Genomic DNA, 5,895 nt, shown 5'->3' on the forward strand with positions numbered 1-5,895 from the left:
AAAGCAGATATTGATGGTCTGTGCCACTGCTTTCATTTAGAGAATGGCAATGGGAAAGTTATTCAGCATCATCCAAACCGTATGAGATTCACTGGGAGGAAATTGGCTTCTGTGTTCTTTATAAAATTCATTTTGTGCTGTTTTCCCCTGGATATAGTACTTGTGACTTGAAATGGACACATGGTTGTGAAGATGGTGATGGGGAATGTGTGGAGGAAGACAACACTGCACACAGAGAAAGAAGAATAGTCTTCCATTGGGTTGGACTGGGGAAAGTTAATGCCCTGGAAAAGTATGACCCACTGTAATTCAGAAGGCTTGCTTGGGAGGTCTCCCAGGCATCAAAATGTAAAAACAAGTCATTTGCCACTGCCACAGTGAGGGGAGCACAGCGGTCACTCAAGAAAATAGGGAGAAGATTAGGGAAGTGATCTGAAAAGGAAATCAGCCAATGATCTAAAAAGAGATCAAACTACTTAACTGAAAGGTTGAAACTTACTGTTGCCTTATAATGTTGAGCTTTCCTTTACCCCACTTTCCGGGTAATATGTATTACTCCTCATCATTTTATACTTCTTCATCAATGTTGATTGGGCCTATTTGTCCTGAGTTTTTTTCCTGTTTATTTCCCTGTCCACACTGTTTAATGGTAATAAAGGTTTATCGAATCGTATCGTAAAAACAAGTTCTCTGTGAAGAAGTTGTTGGTTACACCAACCCACGTCTTTGAAGTAAATCCTTAATGTGTACAGCTGCAAGGGCCAGACTTCAGCATCTGTTAGGGATTTTTTAAAAAAAGATTAAAAAAACATACTTCTCTCTCTTGCCAAATAAGGCACCCATAAATCAGGCTCTGCTTAATGGTCCTTGTGGATTTAGTTTAGATTATTCCTTTAGATTATTATTCATTTAGACTGTTTTTCCACATTTTAAAAGAAAACATCTCTAAGTGACTCACAAAAATATGTTTTGGGGAAAACAACCACTAAAGCAGCTGAAAATGACCCAGCATGAACATTGAATTAAAGAAAAAGGAACAGCAACCCAAAGCAGCAACAGATGAAAAATAAAGTAATGGCTAAAATCAGTTTAATTATAGTGTGTGTGAGAAGCAACCAACATGAAATTGACACAACTCCGGGAGGCAGTGGAAGACAGGAGGGCCTGGCGTGCTCTGGTCCATGGGGTCATGAAGAGTCGGACACGACTAAACGACTAAATGAAAGGAAACGTGTGAGAAAATATTTGACGTAGTGCTGAAACCTGAAGAGCTTATACAGTTAAACACCAGATGACACAATCGGGAGACAGTGTTCCATAACTGACTGCTATCACCAGAAAGAGCCTTTGGCATCCTGTCCACTCTGCCAGTGAGTGATCAGGATAGGCCCAAAGATGGGCCTTTCTGAGTTACAATTACAATATGGTCAGATTCTTGTGGAAGGCAGCATTAGCAAGATACAACTATTCCATGAAAAGAGTTCTAAAATAAGTCAGCAATTGGATGAATTGCCACAGATAGCCTCAGATACTTCTCAGCCCCCAAAAGTGTGTTTCAATGGCCTTGGATTGGTGAATTGTCACCAGAATCCGCATGGAGAGGCCTGAACTGTGCTGGCATGGCCAGTGGGTTAACACTGCATGGAGGAGTGTTAACAGCGAAGTGCATCGGGCACTATACCATTGTCTTGGATTGGTGAATCATCACCATGAAATGAGCATGGCTCAACCGGAGTTATATATTAAGGACATTCGGGGGGGGGGGCTGCCTATGGAGCCTCAGAGGATGATTGGCAGGCATGGGATTTAGTGTTGCTAGTCCCTATGCTGTGACGGGTAGTGAGTAAAACAGGGTTCGGTGAGCCCCCCCCCTCACAACCTCAGTTAATGTATAGCTTATCTGATCTCCCAGTGCTGTGGATCCTGCGATTACAGTGCTTGAGGGAGAAGATCGGTTGGGGCCGCTCCCAGACTAACAGTCAACAAGAAGGAGGGGGCTTGAGGTCCGGGGGTGGTCTGATGTGGGCCAGCCGGGTTTTCGCTGTCTTCACGATTGCGAGAGCCTGGGGCTTGGGACTCACCCTTAATTTGGTAGGAGTCCGTTGAGACCCCTCTACAGAACCTGATTCCGCACTACAGCAGGACCTCCATGTCTTTATTCCAGGTTAGGAGGATAATGGACAGAACTGCACTGTTATATCTCTAATTCTCCTCTCCTGCTCTCCTAAATATGGGTGGATGCTTTTAAATCTTCCAGTATTCTTTTGAATAAACCATTTTGTGTGTGTGTGTGTGTGTGTGTATTTGCAAAACATTCTAATCTATTTAATTCACCAATTTTATTGAGAAAGCAGCAAACTGAAATAACCCATTTTAAGGTGAGTGAAATAGCTCTGAAATTATTTTTACCAGTTCAAGCCATCCAGAGTGGAATGTAGTGATTTTTCAGATTTACAACAGGTTTGGGTACTTGGAACTATACAGCTTGTTAATCAAGCTTAGATGTTCACGGCACTGAAAAGTAGACATGACATATTCAAACAGTACTACTGATGTTCAAATAGTACACAATACTAGAACAATATCTCTGTCATACTGATGTTATACTGATCTCTGTTATACTGATGAGCTACAGTTTTTGAGAAATACATTGACTGCTCAATCATAATATATATATTTCTTTGCCACACACCAATATATTATGCCGAGTATTAGATCAACCATACCTCAAAAATAACAGAGACTTTGCTCAGGAAAAGAATTAATAAAGACTTCACTTGAATCAGATCTCATGTATCTAACTAATACAGTGGACTCCAATTTGCCATGTTTCTCTAGGCGTATGACAGAAATTTAATTAAATCAATATATCTCTCCACAAAGCTAGCTTTTCCTTTGTTGACACCTTAGTACTGCCTTCTTGACCATTAATATACTCAGTACTTCATCTCAAATAAATGTCAGAATTTGTAGCAGGCCCTATAATTAACGAGATTATTATACCAAAGGGAGATTTTTATGTCCTTTATCTTTGAAACAGAAACTTTTTTAAAACTGTAGACATTCCGTGGATGGAGAACACAGTGTACACACTATATTTTGCTTTTTCCTAGCCTGTGGAAGTCCACATTCATATCTTTTGTTTTAAGGAAGGAGTAATAGTAATGAAATTCAATAATTGTGGAGAAGATGATAGTGATCCAGGTAAAGGAAATAGCCAGAATCCTCTTGGTATTCACTGATGGTCTGCTTAGCTTGCTACAGTTAATTGCAGCTAATTGATGAACTACTATAGCACATCTTGGTTGTAAAATCAGATATATGACCAAGCATGTGATTGAGAGATGTGCCAGCACCTTGCCAAGTTGCTGTAATTAGCCATGGCAAGTTATACAAACCTGACGTGGATGTCAAGAGGATTCTGGTTAATACGTTGAACTTGAAAGGACATTTTGGGCCAGTTTTGAATATGAAGGTGGGAAGATTCATCAGAAGCAGCAACCAAACATTCCTGAACAGAGTCTGGCGAAATGTCAGGAAGGACAACCTTCAGAACACGGCCAAAGAGCCCGAAAAACCCACAATAACCATTAGATCCTGGCCGTGAAAGCCTTCGCAAATACACAGAATACACTACTGAATATGTTCACCAACGCTTGTTATTACTCTCTCATGAAAAAACATTGTATGTCCTCTGACACATAGCACTGGCAATGTGGAAGCTAAAGATAGTAGTACATTATCTCTAAAGAAACTGTATATGCTTCCTGCCATATGCTAGCAAAGGAGGGAAGGGCTATGTGATTCTCTCCTTGGATAATGATACCATATTTTAAATTTCTTCTTCACCCTAACTTGCTGGTACCTGAGATTAAATCTTTATTTTGCTCCTCCTCTCTTCATATACTGGAAATTTGAGTCCAAGTCACTTATTTCTCTATCACTTCCTTAATCTTGCTGGCTATTATTTTCCACATTACATGAAGGGACAAAGATAGGAAACAAATTCGCGTGCTTCTCTACAAATATGCTTGGAAATGTACTAGATGCAGAGGTTCAAAAAGTTATTTATTTATTTTGGACCACAGCTTCCAGAATTCTCCAGGCCACACAGGCACACCTAGGAATTATCGTCCAGCAGTTTTGATCAATCTCAGCCCTTAAGATCAACTAACTTGTCCTCAATGATTAACTGAAAAGTAGTAACACCTTCTTTATCTTGCCAGCATCAATGCCTCTGTTCAGTCCTGAAAATTTATATTAAGTAGTCTATTTGCACTAGACATGGGCACAAATTTTAAAAAGGCAATTAATTTTGATTCATGGTTTGTCAAGGTTGACAAATTATGATTTACAATTTTTCTGCTGAATCAATGAATCGATTTGTTGATCCATTTTGCCTTTAAAAGCCTTTAAAATGCTGCCCCTGGCACCTAGAGACAGAAAAGATATAGAGAAACTTCCACCGACTATCCCCTACAAGCCCTCCAAGTTTGGTGAAATCTGAGTTTTGGGTATCTGAGTTATACACCAACAAAGTGGGTCACCCAGGAAAGCACCCTTTAGCAGCAGACTTGGGGACTGTAAAGGACAATGAGGTCAAGCTTCTCGGAAATTTTGGTGTCTCTCCCTAAATTTTGGTCACTCTAGGCGCCTGGGGGCCATTTGACAGCTCAACAAATTAAAAAAAATCACTAAAATTCATTGATTTGTGTTAGTCAGGGAGGAACACAAATAAGGATCAATGAATTAGCAATTTTTTATTATTTTTAAATTAATTTCTAAATTTGTGCCCATCCCTAATTTGCACTATAGCCTAATTTAGGTGTTATTATTCATAAGCTTGTAGCACATTCATGGGGAGCCAGGGAAGGTCTGCAAAGAAGGACGCCACTCATGACTACTTTAGGTTCCTAGGGGAAGTTTGTGAAAGAGCTGTAACCATGACTGGCTGAATGCAGGAGGTCCATGAAATCACGTCCTCTAACATAGCAGTGAGATTTGGAACACTGTAGGCCAAAAAAAGTAATTTTTCCAAGCTCTGATTTCCCTTGTCTAAACTTCACCTATGTTCCACTCAATTCTTTTAGTCCTGAGCCTCTGTTTCCCCTTCCCGTCCTACAACATGAACTTTTTAGATAAGGAATACCCACATTTTATGTCCTTCACACATACCTAGCACACAGCTGTTGCTAAATTTAGAAAAGGGTAACAACAGTTGTAGAGTATTATTATAAACAGCTAACAAAAGAATCCGATATTTTATATAAAACATGCCAATAGAACAACTATTAAGGAAACACTGATGCCAAATTATATCTTTATCTAGAAACAGGGATGTTCTCTCTACTTCCAGTGCGCACTGAGTTAATTTACTGCTATTAAAGTGCTGATCTCATCAATACACGGCACTCTTATTTTCCCATGTACTGTGACGAAAACAGAATTATCCTATGGGCTAGAATCCATCTTATTTTCTCATGCCTCACAAACTCAGAGAAATAAAAGACATTATCCTTCTCGTCAGCTCTTTATTTTTATTTTTCACAATGAGCAGGCCACCATTTCTCCTGCCAAAATCCTTGAAGAATAACCTAGTTGAAACCGTTCTGCTCAGCTCTGATTTCCACTAAAGAATATGGTTAATATAGATTCTATTATCTTTCCTTCACACATCTATTATCTTTCCTTCCGAGATGGAGGAATGAGTGCTTGTGGCCTTTAGTGAAACATGATGGAGGGTCTTGTACTGGTTTGGGGCTGCATTTCTGCCAGTGGTGTTGGTGATATTGTCTGTATTGATGGGATCATGAATGCTGAAAAGATCAGACAGGTTTATTTCATCATGTCATTCCTTCTGGAAAGCACCTGATTGGGAATGGTTTTATTTTTCAG

At 39.7% G+C, this 5,895-nt stretch overlaps 1 protein-coding gene and 1 long non-coding RNA gene across 2 annotated transcripts in view; one reads left to right on the top strand and one right to left on the bottom strand.

The window, feature by feature from the left end:
* Positions 1-5,895, bottom strand: part of SPON1 (spondin 1) — a 385,887-nt gene that overhangs the window by 191,096 nt on the left and 188,896 nt on the right. The window lies entirely within an intron of this gene.
* The window catches only part of LOC144586145 (uncharacterized), a 56,214-nt gene that overhangs the window by 7,353 nt on the left and 42,966 nt on the right, over positions 1-5,895 (top strand). The window lies entirely within an intron of this gene.

Source organism: Pogona vitticeps, chromosome 1 (genome assembly GCF_051106095.1).
Source record: "Pogona vitticeps strain Pit_001003342236 chromosome 1, PviZW2.1, whole genome shotgun sequence".
Taxonomy (NCBI): Eukaryota; Metazoa; Chordata; class Lepidosauria; order Squamata; family Agamidae; genus Pogona; species Pogona vitticeps.